This window comes from Carlito syrichta, unplaced genomic scaffold (assembly GCF_000164805.1).
Source record: "Carlito syrichta isolate Samal-C Ts95f unplaced genomic scaffold, Tarsius_syrichta-2.0.1 Scaffold305685, whole genome shotgun sequence".
Lineage (NCBI taxonomy): Eukaryota > Metazoa > Chordata > Mammalia > Primates > Tarsiidae > Carlito > Carlito syrichta.
In genome coordinates, this window is record NW_007249781.1 from 323176 (window position 1) to 339306 (window position 16131).

Genomic DNA, 16131 nt, shown 5'->3' on the forward strand with positions numbered 1-16131 from the left:
AAGATGAAAATGACCTAAAAATAACTGGAAACTCTACTTCACACCAACAGAGAACAAGATATTTTGGAGTAAATATTTAAATGATCTGCCAGATTATAAACCACAGCAGCACTGACTACATGGTTAGCAGATTATATTGTAAATATATACACACAAAGATGCAGAAATGAATGCATCTGAACAAGAAGCGCTACCCACAGCCTAAGCCACTGTTCACCATCCCCGGGCTCCAGGTTATTTTAATGTGACTGAGGACACCTATCTCCATCATAATCACTCAGTTACCAAAACAAAGAGCCTAACACAACTCTGATAGAGAGATCTCACATCCCCTGGGTTTGACCACCAAGGCATAATACCGGTGTGCCTGGCACTCAAAAGGAGCTCAACAAATGTTTGATGAATGAATAGATGGATGGGCACATATTCCTTAAACATAACAGCTCCTATAAAACACACATCTTACTCTAAGGAATACGCTAAATTTTTTCCAACTCTATTTTCATCCCGTCAGATGAATGGCAAGGAGCAAGTCATCTGCACCAGAGGTGCTGGGTGGCCACTAATTGATCATTGCAAATGAATTGCAGAGGTGGCCATTTACTGGGCACCTGGCAGGGTGCTGGGTGCTTTACATACATTATGCCTCTTAGGCTTCACCAGAGAGGCAATTCCATTTGAAAGATAGGAAACTGGAGAAGAGGAGCGATCAGAGACTTGAGCAAGTTCACAAAGCTAGGAAGTAAGTGGTAGGTAGGTATGAATTCAGATCATACTCCAAAGCTGATTGCTTTCCTATTATTCTGTAGTTGCAGATAAGTGAGCACTCTACAACATGTAAAGAACTGAACAGTGAAAATGGAATTCCCAAATACATCTCTGACTTAAGTCTCAAGGAAATTGGAAAACCTTACCATTCCCAGTCTTTCCAATGTCCTAGGAAGTCCCAGTTTCATTTTTACTCTTTCATCTCATACTTCTTGTTGTATTGTGGGCATTCCCTATTAATAACCACGACCACACCACACCCACAATTGCATCTCCACTTCTTTAGTTTTGGGTACCACCCTTTGTGAGAATCTTAGAGATCTGACTACCAGTAAATAAGTACATGATTGCTTTTTCTTATCCTCCTCTAACAGCTCCGGACAAAAATTTACAGTAGCAACAATAAAGGTTTTTATAATTAAAAAGTAATAATAACATTCCATTGACTCCTCTGTCTCTCTGGAAATTTCCAAAGTGTGTGTGTGTGGGGGGGACTTCATGAGTAATTTGCTTTTAGAGGTGAAAAAAATTACTCCAAAGTTGTCTTTTTCATCTTTGTCACCACTATCCCCACCATCACTACCGCACTGCCACCAATAAAGCCACTGATTAATGATCTTTGGGTCAGAGTCTATGAGATACATCCAATTAGGCCCTGCCAACACCACATTTTCTACACTTTGAACCCTTAAAACACTCTAGAATTAGCCTCTGTACCCATGAGATCTCAAAGCATCTGAGATTATAGTAACACCAAGTAGACATGGACTACTAAAACAAGCTTTTGCACAGAGAAAACCAAAGCATCTAAGCAAGGCTGCATGACAGTCCTCAAGCTGGCTCAGAGATATGTATATGAGTAAAGCAAGAAAGAGGCATCCAACATTTTACTTAAGACAGCATAGCCAATATTTTCCTTGCAATAACTACAGTTTTCTTAGACAAATCATTTTTGCCAGAATGATACCAAACAATAGGAACAGTGATAACATATTTCTTCCAGAAAGCTCAAAAAACTTCACATTTATTAAAAATTGTTCCCCTACAACACTCCAGGGAATATCTCTGCAAGGTCAGGATTGAAGGTGCTGTTGTTACCATGTAAATGCACTTTTCCAGCAGAAAATGGCATCACTCTCAGATAGTTTAGAAATTCCTACCGAATGTGCACGCAGCAATATGGAGTGCTATCGCGTCCACAGACACAGCAGCAGCTCAAGAGGTTAGCAGGTTCTACCTGTGAATGGGCAACCACAGTGAGGACTGCTCCTCAGTAAAGGCAGAATGACACAAAATTAAACAAGCGGGACTCAAAAAACTGAGCTTAAGACCAAGGACAAAATAATGGTTTTACTGACTGTAGATGAATGTGGCAAAGTCCAGCAAGAAGAACTCTACCTGATTTTTTAATCATGAGGAAGTAGAAACTATAACTTTGAGTGTCCGTTATAGATAAGGACTCATTTTTTTTATTCTTAATTTTTTTATTTTAAGGATGTGGGGTACAATTCAGGGTTAGGTATACAAATGTTCACTATGCAGGTACCCTGGTTGATGAGGTGTGCTCCCCTACCCCAGGACTCATACAGATACTATTGTTCAATCTTTGTGTCAGTTCTGCAGATTCATACTATATTCCCATCTTATTGGACAGAAAATCATGGGGACAGAGAAGTTCTGTGATTATCTAAGGTCACACAGCTAGGAAGAGACAGAGACAAATTTCCACTTGAGCTTCTATGGTCCCAGAAAGCATACTCTACCCCTACACATCACTTTCTTAATGGAGACCCTGCACAGAGAACTGCATTTCTGCATTTTCACCCAGACATGACTAACAGGCAGAAATGTGTATTCCTGATGTTTTAGTAGAAAAAAGTGCCCAGAGAGACTCTATCTGTCTACCTACCTGTCTACCTATCTACCTACCTACCTATCTTTGTGGTCTATCTCTATGTATAGAGATCGTGTGTGTGTGTGTATGTGTGTGTGTGTGTGTGTGTGTAACTGTAGCCGAGTTCCTCATTATTCTTCAAACAGATGAACTGCTTGAAGTGTAACCATGGTGTGCAAGTTTTAAGTGCATTATTTTCCCATATAATTGCATGTCAGAAAGGGAAGGCTGCCAAATGACAATCTGGCCCAATGATTCATGGTGTCACACTGACATGCCTACACTGTATCACTTCTGATACAGGTTGTTGTTTGTATTTCCTAGAAACCACTGCCTTCATTTAGGAGATAAATAGTAAACAATTCCCCTAGCAATGACATGTTCTTTTCATACTAGAATATACTGGCAGCAAATTTCATCAATTTGGAGGAAAGGAAGGGGTAATATAAAGTTAAAAGTTCTCGCTTTACAGTTCCTTAGACCTCAATGATGATGTTGATAAGGTATCATCTTAAACACAGATGACTTTCTTTTTCATTTTAAGATTATGCCTTATAAAGTAAAAGATATATTCAAATGAATCACATTAAATCTACTTAACAGGTTTCCTGTGCTGAGGAAAAAACAATCTAGCCAATTTTGGAGTTTTACACTTCAAGATTGATTCCTATTTGCTGATTTACAAATGCTTTGCAGTCATATGTGACCCCTAAAAACTTAAAAATTCATTTTTCTGTAGACACCAGCACAAGCTATATAGTAAGTGCACAGTCATAGACAAAATAATATTGCACTGACCTTTCTACAAAGACGAGAGAAAGATCACAGGAAGGTGGCAGGAGGGGAAAAAGGAATAGGTAGGAACACACTAGAAACATTAGATATTAACCGTTCAGAAGCTGCTTCAGATAAGATTGCTAACACTTACCTGTGCTGGGGTCAACTTTGATAATTGTAGTTGACGTCTAGAAATGGGGTTATGAATATAATTATCATAAAGCAGCAATTGGGCAATCACAACCTAATTAAGCCCACTGACTAGATTATCTTGTTTCCCCTAATAATCACCTAACATTTAACACTTGCTAATTTCAGGACCTATGGGTGATGTTCATTCATTATTAACAAGATACAGCCACTGGTCAGAGAAAGAATGGGTAAGGTATTCTGAAACACTGAGTCAACCATGGGATAGGGATGAGTTTCAAGAACAGCTGACATCTGTTTGTCAACCTCACTTCACTTCTCAGCCTTGCAAAATTGCTAATTGGAGGCAAAGCCATGTGAGAAGATGGAATGAATGATGAGAACTTCCATACAAGTGGAAGGATACAATTCTGCTTTCTCAAAGGCGTGCTATTTTATGTGATCTATACAGTGTACTTTTTCTTATTACTGTGGAATCTATCTTTGAAAATGTGGATTTCTTTTCAAGATAATACATGATTCCCTTGCCAGGCCTGAGTGCATAAACTTTATAAGTTTACCTCTTTGAACATACTCAAAGGCTTTTTTACCTATGGAGCCCCTCATATTGAATATGTTCTCAAATTCTCAATTATCACTGCACCCACAAAGATACATAGACCCAGTTTGCCTCGTTTGCTACAAAGCAGTTCCTGAGGGTAGCCTAGGTAAATTTCTGAAGAAAAACATTGAGAACTGGTTATTGAGAAAGGCTGGTATGAGGAATTATCCTAGAATACTAGGAACTATTGCTGAAGGCCACAGTTTATATATATCTAAGACTGAACAGAATCCCTATGCCTCTGAATTAGAAATTCTGCCCAGAGAACTACATAATTTAGTTCAATTTTACTCTCTCTAACTATATAGTTCAACTGTATTCTTGTTAACTTTATAGTTTTTTTTTTCTGTGCCTTTTCCCATTATAGTCCTGTATCTAAGAAAACAATGGCTTTGATAAATTTGGTGGATAATGATATGCATGAGAAGTAAAAATGGATGACTCTGTGGCTTTCTCTAGCACACATTATAAACAAGACACGTGTTTATCCTTTCACAAAGGTTTTGGTTACAAGTCTGTCTGGCGACCGGGGATCAACTGAACAGATCTACAGCAAAGTTAAGATCTTATAAAACCACCACTAGTTGCTTCGGGGCTGAAGCGTCTACTCAGCAATTAATGCCCAACCATCTGTCTTACAGAAAAGCTACTGTCCTGGACATCTTAGGGATATTTGGACCTGCTCTATCTCCTGCAGTACAGCTTGTTACTCTATTAAGGGCATTTGTGGCCATCCATGAACAGCAGCATCCTTACCGTACTATAATGTTTCAAGGAGAGGCAAAAAAACCAAATCATTCATCATGTCTCATGATCTAAATAGAGTATGTAGCGATTAGTAAAAAAAAATGGTGGGAAATATTAGCATCTATACTTTCAAGAGAATCTGCACCATTTTCCAAAAGATTACCATTAGACAGGGAGAGTGATTTTCAAATGTCCATGTAGATCTTGAAAACATTACTCAGGAGTAATAGTGACCAGAGCCAATGTAGGGTACTGAGATTTCAAAGGGGGCCCTAAGAAGAAATAAGTGAAACACCTTTTCTACTAAAAATAAAAAAGTCACACAGCATATCTTGCTGCTAAAACAAGTAGGTGTTTTTCTTTTTTTCTGAGTTTGATACAGTTTGAAAAATGTTTATTCCCTAAAGTGTCCCCTACATCGTATCTTGCTTTTTCCTCATCATCTTTCCTAAAACTCAGAAGAACCAAAACAGGGTACTCTTTAGTTAAACATGCTTTGTCTTGACATTACAATAAGTTATAACTCCCATATCAACCAATATATTACAATTAATTTTCAATTATGCTCATATTTCCTTCCAGAACTCCAAGGATATACTCCTGGCATAAGCAACTGGAAGAGATAAACTATCAGGAACATAAGTTATTAGCAGACTAGGTAATAACCAAGGTCAGGTACCAGTCAGGGCCTTGGAGGCAGCCCCTACTTCATGTGAATCCTGGCTCTCCCACTTTGTAGCCCCATGACTTCAGGTAAATCACTTTACCTCCCTAAACACCTCAGTTTCCTCTACCAAATGAACAGTCCCTGGTTCATATTAAGTGTTAAACAAGCGTCATCTAGTATTAATATTAACCACGAGTCAGTCCAGGAGAGAAAACAGCATTTTTTGAGGGTCTATTCCCACTCCACAGAAGCATTGGCAGAATTTTTTGATGAAGCAATCATATTTATTCTATTGTTCTTACCCAATATTAGAATAGACAATATTTGATTGACAGAAGAAAGTGGAGAAGTTCTTGACATTCAAATGAAAATGGTCTCTTTCACAGAGATCCCCTTCCCAGTCATTGTTAAACACAAATTAACAGTCTACACTGAAGAGAAAAGATTCTGGATGATAAATACTTGTTATACTGAAATCTTTTCATGAGCTCTAGCCGATAACCATCTTTGGCCATCTTCAGTCTATCACCCAGCATTCAAAATTTACCCCAAACGAAGGACCCCTCTATTAGGCCCATGACAATCTAGATTGAATGATAGGTGCTCAATTGCAGGCTAATTGGTCATAACACAGAGGGATGATGTAATTAGGGATTAGAATAGGTAAACATTCTGGACCACAATGGCCTTGTTTTGGATTTTAAAATGCTGGGACCGAATTGACAGACCAGCTCGTGATGCTTGGCTCAAGTAAATGGCTTAATCCCAAACTGACACCAGGTAGTAGCCATGATCCATTCCTTTGCCCTGGAAATAAGCGTGTCTTTGTTCTTCATTTCTTCTAATACGCACAGAGTAGACAGAGAAGCTTCTATGAATAACTTTAGAGAGGACTATCACATTTTCTGTCCATTAATAATGCAGCTATTTTCTACTGTGCTCTATTCTCTACTTCGTTCATTTTCTAGGAAAACCTCCCTAGGCCTACTTAACTAGTTCCCTCAAGTTTTCACCTGTCTTTTATCAGAAAAGCTGTATTTGTAACCCTGAAGTCACACAAATTGTCTTCCAAGCCTAATTCTATTTTTTACAATAGGTACTGGCCAAAGATTGTGTGTCTGAGCACTAGTCTTCATATTTCACATGCGTTAGGTACCAAATTACAAGGTCTTTTTCTACTTGCTTTATTGTTTTCTTAAAAGCAATGCCTTGCTTCTTCCTATGGGCTTTTTCCAGTGGACAAACCTCTTCTATTTTGACTAGTCAATTATTTCCTTGCCTCTCTTCTTCTTTTCCTCCCACCATCCAAGCAATCTCTCCTTCCCAGCAAATTTCCACCATATAATTACAGCAATGCTTTAGCCTACTTTCCTGTTAGCTTAACAACCCTGTCTATTTTCTACTTGTGCTGATGCTACTGTTTGCTTTTCTGACGGGCTAATCCATGTATCCTTTCAAGGCCTAACTTCCCCTACCATGATAGCAGCTGGAGCTCTAATTCACAGGTGCCTTCCAAAGCTTTTCGTTAGCAATAGAAATGAGATGGTTTAGAAACCCATTTCTTAATCTGCAGATGAGTATTGGAACCTTTGTGCAGCAAACATCTTTCAAGTATCCCATATTGTGCCACTGCACAATATTTCCAGAGTAATAAGTACAATGTGATAGGCACATTTGGAGTGTTAACAGGGAGAATGTTCTCTCAGGAAATCAGCCTCTCCAGCCTGTGGCATTTCCCTGCTTAAGAGAGAACCAAAGAATAATGGCGTTACCTTCTTAAATCTGAGCAGGGAAGAGAAGAATTCCAAAATTTGAAGGCCTTAGCTTGTGTTCTGGTTCAACTGGCCAGACAAGGGCTTAGGGAGTGAATTTGGCCTTCCCCAGCTGGGCTCTGTGGCGGATAAGCCTTTCCACAAATCCTGGGCTTAATTACTTCTGACACAGTTGTCTCGCCTGGGCCTCTAGCTCCTTTTGTGCTCCAACCAATCTGAATCCAAAGGTAAGTCTTTGCTTACTCACCTTGGGCAAATGCTTAGTTTACTACTAAGCGATCCTAAAACATTTTGTTCAGGATCCATTGGTTCCTAGTGGAATGTCCCCAATCTTTCCTTGCATGGTCTTCGTTAAACGTCTACTTGAAAGTCTAGCAAATAACTTCCTGAATTGCACAGTCCTTATCTTCAAGTATTTATTTTTTGAATAACTAAGTACCTACCAACCTTCCCTTCACCCTAAAGAGCAGGCACTACTCTTTAGATGAAGCTGGGGGTAAGATGTAAACAGGCAAAGTGCAAGTATTTTATTAATATCCAGAAGCAACATGCAGTGAACTGAACAAGCAAACACATGAAAGCAAGGAAATCAATACCAAAATACCCATGACCTGGCACGGAAAGAAACCTTGTCTCCAAGAATAACTCAAGAAAAAATGTCTCCAGCCAGGAATTAGGCAAGAATGCTTTGAAGACACCAAAGTAATCTGCTCCCCAGAAGTACAAGACAATGCATGCGCAGGTGACAATACCAGCACGTCTTCACACCACACCACTCTACCTCTTGTCTTTCTAAATAAGCCCTGAAAAAAATCAATTTTGTGTTGGAGTCACCCATTCAAAGAGTTTACAAATCTTATGTATGCTTCAACTGATGAGGACAGGGAAACTCAGAAGAGATACATTTCACAATAGCATTTCCAAGCAGAAAATGTAAATCCAAATGGCTTCCAATGGACTTCTCATTTATCAGTGTGTACAGTTCTCCAGATACAAACTTCAAGGAGGCAAAATATTCAAAAGAACTTCCTAGTAAACTGCAAATACAATCTAAATTCAGAAAATTCCATTTTCCCACATTTGGAAACTTCTTCTCCTGGGTCTTATAAAATCCAGGAGACAGTTCAACTATGATTATCTCTCCAATGCCCCCCCAACCCAAACTTTTTTTCCTTCCTTTAGTACTGGCATGCAAACCATGCTGTTTTAACTTCTTTCCTGTTCTCCCAGTTCTTCTGGAACATTTTATTTTCGACAGTCAACTCATTTGGAGGAGTGCCACACTGAAGTTCAACTGTTTACAGCGTTAACTGTGTTTCTGCCAGAAGTCCACATCCAGCACTACCTTCTCCAGACTGCCTCCTGGATTAAAAATTTATGGGTTAGTTTGGAAGAAGCTTAGAAAATGTGGAAACTTCCAAACATCACTCTTCTTTACAAAATCACTTTCACTCATCCAAAGGAGACAGAAATGGAAACCCATTTCACCCTTATTTATAGTACTGTCCCACTGCTCGGGGTTAAATGTTGCTTGTGTTAAGTAAAAGTCTTTATAAGGATGATTTCACGTATATTGGGGATATGAGAAACAGTTAGCCATTGGTCTGCAAGAGAGAATTGGGCTTCAAGAAGATAGCAGACACATGTTGAATGAGCACAGAACACTGGAAAACCACCAGTAATTGTTTAGACTGGATTTCACCCTCTCAGTCATTCATCAGTATTACAAAATGGCATCTCTGAAAGAAGCCAATTTAAATCTGTACCACGTTGCAAAATAGATCCTCAGAGTCCAATTGTGGGTACTTTTGTAAGTTGCAATAGACCCAGACAAACTTCCAAAGAAGGGCCTTTGAAAAGGACTCCCAAGCAAGCCTTGGATGATGGAACAAGAGAAGAGAGCAGGAAAAATGAAAAGAAAAGCACAGCTACAAACACGGGAGCTAAGCTTGACGGTAAGTCACAGGAAGAAAATCGGTCTCTGGATCTATGAATGAAACCATGCTCAGTCCTGGGCCACTCCAAGTGTTAAATTCAACTAACAAAAATTCATACTCCTGTCCACTTGTGTATGATTACAGAGTTTCTCAGAGAGCCTTGGGCCCTGGAGAAGAAAGCAGCTGTTTCACAACCCGCAACAATCAAATGCAGTGGGGTAGTAGAAAGGGCACTAGGCTGGAGTCAGTCGACCTGAGTTCTAGGCCTGGCTTGATTACAAATAAACTTTCTGACCTTGTGCAAGTCACTTCATGTCTCTGTGCCAGTTTCCTCTTCAGTAAAATGCAAGTGGAGGGAGGAGATTTTAAGTATATGATCTCCCTAAGGCCTAAAAATAACTGACTTCTAAATTGGAAGTTCTGAATGGTAAATACCCAACACCTAATATTCCTCACTTGTAATGTACACATGTGTCACTTTAAAAATAATTTTTATGTTAATTTCTACTTGAGAAATAATATTTTTGTTCATCACCCGAGAACTTCAGTTTATGCTCTCTGCTCCTAAGAGTTCTAACACTGAGTGACCCTTTTCTTTTCCTTTTTTCTTATTTTTTAAAGCAACCTTCCCCAAACTAAGACATGTGCTATTAAAAGAGCATAGAACTTCCCATTTCCTTGCTAGGGCTAAAATTAAACTGTCCATTCCTTAGGGCCCAACATAACATCTGCCAGATGTCTTGGCATATCACACAAGGAGGGGAATTTTCTGCTAGCATTATCTCCTCTCCTCTGTTTTCTCATAATCAATTAATAGGTCGCCAACACCCAGCTAATGTTTCTCTCAAAGCCCTCCATAAGTATATGAAACTCACAGGATACTAGCTTTCACACATACACACATACATACACACACACACACACACACACACACACACACACACACACACACACACACACTGATTTTTTTTTTTTAGTTCACTGAATTTTAGTGATAGACCATGGAAATATTTTCCCCCCACTTCTTTAGAATTTCTTTAGTATACCAACCAGTCAGTCATATATTCATGCCAGATCCTTAGCAGTCTGAGTCCATTATTTATGTTTCCTATTTTCTGACTGTGGCATCATGAGATAGTATCTCTGTTCTCCACTCATCAACTTAGAAATATGTGATACAGCTTTGTCAATTCTCTACCCCATGAAGTAACGAACTGTAAGTCTGAAAAACGCACATACCATAAAGATGATAAGTAAGGTTACCTTAACCAAGAAATCTCAACTTCAAGGAATAATGTAAGACAGACTAGATCCTATTAAACTTCCATCACGCACAAAACAGGACTCTTTCCCACTGCAACTTGACCATTCACTTCTTTCAGGAAAACTGACCACAAGTACTCTAAAGTCCATTAGTAGAGCTGGATATTTTTCTTCTGTTGTCTTCCGGAAGACTCATTAGGAAGAATAGATAATTTTCCTCTAAAAGTTGTCTCCAACACCAAAGAGTAAGGGTAGAAGAAAACAAGGCCTCAGAGAATATGGTCAATGAATTAGATTGACATAAATCCTATATGAGTAATATTATGGAATGTGAAGATCCAATAATAATTTTTTATGGTAGTGTGCATCATAGATCACAAATATTTCTCCTAATGGCTTTGCTTTGTGGTACAATAGAGCTATGACAAAAATCTGCAGAAGAAGCCTCACGAACTTAATGTCTCAAGACCAAAAATGAACTTTGAGATTTAACATCAAATAAGAATGTACAATTTGATTCACTTTTTATTTCTCTCGTGGTGGTTATCCAAAATACTTGTGTTAATTCAAATGTGTGTCTAAAAAACTTCAAGAAACAAGGTCTTTAAAGTTTGTGGTGCTTCCCATGTTGATTAAGAACATCAGAGATGGATTTGTCTTAGGTAACCAGTTAGAACATTCTCAAACTCCAAAATGCCTCTTGGAGACCTATTTTTTTTTTTGTTCCCCTCTAGAAAAAACTCAATTCTAACATATCTATTAGGACATCAAAACATTTGGTTGCAAAGTAAAAAATGTGGTGAGTCAAGCTGGTGGACTGGCAACTAGTTTGTCAGACTTTCTTCCCCCTGCTGAAATAGCACATTAACCAGTAGTCCTGCTAGCAACAACAATAAAAAAAAGATATTATGAAAGTTTTTTTCAAGATCAATATATAAAGTACTTATGTTTACATAAACACATACAGTTTGTTAGATGAAAAATTACTTTTCCAAATGACTCTTTTTCCAAATAACTTTTTATCCACTGCATTTGAACTTCCAAGTTTGAACGTGCAGCATGCATATATGCACCAGCAATTTTAAATCTAACAGTGATGATATTCCACTTCAGAGAAAAATGATACCAAAAGATAAGATTCAAAAATCAATAAAAGATATGATTTCAAGTAGGATATATTTTTTTAACGTGCTCTTGTGCAGGCCTAGGCTCTGAATAAAGGAGCAGAGATCTGAACAGAAGTATTTTTAAATGAGCATACACCTCAACTGAAAACCACACATTTTGTCTGCACAAACAGGGTTTTACTTCATTGACCATGGACAATTATCAGCTAAAGAACCATGTATTTCCCCTCTTCTTTCACACCCCTCAGAAGAACAATAATGCTCAATTAATGACACAACAGTTTGGTTTGAAAAATGTGATGTTATCATAGACAGCATTGTGCATTTACTGAGTGACACTGCTACGAGCTACTAAACAGAATATAATTACATCTGGAATCTAAAACCCCTTCAATATGCACAAAAATACCGTAGGCATAAGGAACTTTGCACAAAAAAAATCTGACACATAATAAGAAAGCAATACAAGAAAAATGCTGGTATAAGTCGCTCACCAATGTGTTCCTTATTTCTGTTGAAGCTGGTACCTTTCTATATTTCTCCTTAGTTGAAAGCAAGGTCCAATTAGCCTCCTTAGAATATATTAATTGGTCCTGAATCTCCTCCAAGTTTTTATTCCATCATGGAGCCCTCCTCACCTATCATCAATAGTCCATCTAAAATTCTTCCAACATCTTCCCTCATCCTCAAGATGGCTACCTTACCTAATGGAAAAGCAACATCTCCATGGTTGGCTTTTATAAATTCCTGAAGCATTTCAGGATTTAGTTCTTTACTTGGGTCAATTACAGACATTCTCTAGAACTAATCTATGAAGATCTCCAATCAATGTGTGTGGACTGGAGTAAGACTGGGTGCTTATTTCAAATTATCCTCACAAAATGTCTTCCCATAAGATCAATAAATTCCTCCCAATTAAAAAAGTGAAGATACCTGGACATAAGGTTTTCTCAACTGACATAGTATTTTAAAAATTTGTTTCCATAGTGATATTGTTAAGAAGACATACTGATATTTCTGAAGACTTACAGTACTTCAGAACACAAAAATAAAATAGCCGAAGGAAAGGTAAAGGGGGAAACAAAGGAACTAAGAGGCCTAACACACAAATGGAACAACCTGAAGAGAAATGTAGAACCTGGAGAAACTGATGTTAGTCAGTCAGTCTTAGAGTTCATCTGAGATCCTGCAGGACTTTTTTTTTTTTTCATTTTTTAGTTTTGCAGAAATCAACCCAAACCAGACAATTAAGTCAAAACATGATGATAACCAAGCCTCAGAACTCAAAAATCTCAGTTTAGGGCCACCACCATCTTCCCAATGAAGATATAGCATTTCCTGGTGACTTTCAGGAGACCTGGAGCAGCTTAAAGTTGTGTGAAGACCTCAATGGAACTGTTTAAGGTTTTGCCTTGCCTTTCCTGAAGGAGGTCAAAACCCTTCAGGTCCACTCAGAAGGAGAAGAAAAAAAAAATCCAAAAGTTTACTTTACAATGGAAACAAATGCCTCAATAACTTGTGAAAGCACTCCTTTGGTGGGAGAAAAATCTGAGGAACCCTTAAAAGCCCTCATTTCCTTGCATAATGAATAGACCGTGAGGAACCACCACCACAAGGTTTCCCTCTGGAAAGAGAGGAGTAGGCAAGCGAAGCCTCCTCCTCCTCCTCCTCCTCCTCCAGCCATCACCAACAGAGCTTCAAAATGGAGACATCCATAATTTTATAAACACTTCTCATCTCAGCTTTGTCTCCTGGAAACCCGCTCTCCTCCATTTTCTGGTGGAGTTTCAACATGACACGGCTTACCTGACTCAGTTCCCAGCTCTCAACCAAACTAGTCACTTCCTCCCAAAACCTGCAAGCAACCTCCAGCAACAAAACCAAAGCAAACCAAACAGCCAACACAGACACTCAGACACAGCCCCCGGGAGCCCTGGGAGAAAGCCCCAACTGGTTGGTCTTTCCCCATCCCAGACTCGTGTTTAAAAAAATGAAACTTTTTTTTTTTTTTTTGGTTGGGGAGGAATATAAAAGGAACTTCAGGCATCCTCCTTCCCTCCCTCTCTGTAGGTTAGAAGCTACAATGAAAAGAAAATGAGGGTTCCTTCAGGAATGGTGAACAGCCTGGAGAATGAACGTGAGAAGGAGCTTTGTGTTTTGGAGTCTGGACTGGAACCAAAGCAGACAGCTTGCAAATGGAGGACAGGGAGATAAAGAAAGGGAGAGAGGGGCTGCTCCAATGGGGGGCGGCTGCGGCTTCCCCTCGTGCCTGGAAGGAGGTTAGACCCCTGGGAACCGCACCAGGAGTAAGACGCCCCCCCAGGCCCCTGCCTTCCTTTCTGCCTTCCTCAGAAGAGAGCCAAGCGTGTGTAATGGCTTCTCCTCTCCAGAAACCGTTGTCCTCCTCCACCAGACGCTTCTGAACCCCCAGCCTGGAGACAGCTCCTTAGCCGCTCCTGACCCTGCGCCCCCCACCCGTCCGGTTCCCCGGTTCCTCGCCGCTCAGCTCACCAGCAGCCCCGGCACCAGCAGCTGCAGAAGCCACCCCCCGACACATCCCGACCCCGCATCCCAACTTCGGGGAGAGACAGAGACAGAGAGCGAGAGAGGGCGAGAGAGAGCGAGAGCGAGAGAGAGTCAAATACCTGAGGAAGAGGGGGGTGCCAATCCGCACGGCTTTGCCATCGGGCGGGGGACAGGCAGAGAGGGGGGTAAAGGAAGGAGAGGGACAGAGAAAGAAAGAGGACAACCCGCTCAGGTCGGGGCCGCCCGCTCGGAGCGCTCCCTCCTCTGACCCTCGCTCGCTCCCTCTGGCTCCCGGCTCAGGTCTCCCGCCCCCCGCCCTCCACCTCCCTCTCTGTCCCTACTCCTGTCCCCACACTCGGAGCATCCGTCCTAAGCCTCCAGCTCTCTGCTCACTCATCTTTCATTTTCTCTTCTCTTCATAGAACTACACGAAATTAATTAAGCCACAGCGCTCCGCTCCCCCCAGCAGAAGGAGCAGCCAGCAGGAAAAGCACAGCCACCTCCACTGCCACCACCACCACCTTCTCCTCCTCTTCCTCCTCCTCCTCCTCTTCCTCCCTCGCTTTTCCTCCTCCTCTTCCTCCTCCCCCTCCTGCTCTACCTCCTCCCCCTCCTCCTCCTCCTCCTCCTCCTCCTCTTCTCTCTTGCTTCTTCTCCTCTTCCAACTGCCAGTCCATGCAGGGGACTTCCTCTCCTCCCGGCTCCTCCAACCCTCCTTGCCCGAATGAATGAGCGCGTTTGTGCCTCCACTACCCCGCGCTCGCCTCCCCGGAGCACTCAGACCACCCCGAGGTGGTGGTTAATTGCAGTAACTTACAGAAGAAGCGTCCCGGCGCCGGGAGGTGCTTCGGGTTCTCCAGCCCCACCGCCTCCTTATCCTCTTTCTCTTTCTCCTCTTCCTGCTCGGGTTATTGTTGTGGAAGTTGTTTGGGAGTCTCATGTGCTTCTGCCGGGTCTCAGCAATGGAGGATCGCCATCTTCCCTGCCTTCCTCGGCTCCTCAGACTCGCTGCAGCTGCAGATGACCTGAGATATCCGTCTCTCTCTCCCTCTCCCTCTCTCCCTCCCTCCCTCTCCCTCTCTCTCTCTCCCCTCTCTCTCCTCTTCTCTCTCCTCTCCTCCCTCTCCCTCGCGCGCTCTCTCTCTCTCCCTCCCTCTGTGTCTCTCTCTGAATAATGAGCAACCAGAGGGAGAGAGAAAGCAAGACAGAAAGAGAGAAGGAAGACAATCTTCTCCTGCCACACAAAACGCCGGAGCACCAGGGGGTGCGCGAAGCCTTTCTAATAACAACAACAACGTGCAGGGGAGAGGAAGAAAAAAAAAAAAGAAAGAAAGAAAGAAAGAAAGAAAGGAGGAAAGGGCTAGGGGGGAAAAATGCAAGAATTATCCAAGAGCTGGAGAAGAGCAGGAGAAGCTGGAGGAGATGCTGAGGCTGCGGCTGCTGTCCCTCCTCCCCCCCGCCGAACCCCAGAAGGAGGCAAGGTGGTTGCAAAGTTAAGGCTGGGACATTGTCTTTGTCACTCAGAGCAACACAGAGCCAGGCCAGTGAGATGCAAGAGGAGGTGGCGGCGGCTGAGAAGGAGGAGGTGGTGGTGGAGGAGGAGGAGGAGGAGGAAGAGGAGGAGAAGGAGGCAAAGGAGGAGGAGAAGGGGAAGAGGGAGATGGGATGAATAAAGACCTGCGGAGAAGGCGGTGCGAGGAGCGCGGCCGGCTGGCCGAGGCGTGCGCGCTCGCGTCCCGGTGGCGCCCGGCAGCCCTGGCCCGCGGAGGAAGCCCCCGGTGAGGACCCTGCCCCGCGGCTCATAGCGCTCCCACCGTCAGCCCGGCTGGAGGCGCCCGGCTTGGGCCCCACAGGGTCCCTCACTTGCATCCATCTAGAGGCCAATCTTTGCAAAGAACATAC

At 41.8% G+C, this 16131-nt stretch overlaps 1 protein-coding gene across 3 annotated transcripts in view; it reads right to left on the bottom strand.

Moving 5' to 3' along the window:
• Window positions 1–15305, bottom strand: part of ZNF462 (zinc finger protein 462) — a 143622-nt gene extending 128317 nt beyond the window's left edge. For 2 of the 3 annotated variants that reach the window (XM_021714601.1, XM_008062285.2), the window contains exon 1: window positions 15047–15305. The gene's annotated coding sequence lies outside the window, so the exon portion shown is untranslated. The remainder of the gene's footprint in view (window positions 1–15046) is intronic. The other variant, XM_021714600.1, reaches the window with a different exon arrangement.
• Window positions 15306–16131: the final 826 nt, after the last annotated feature.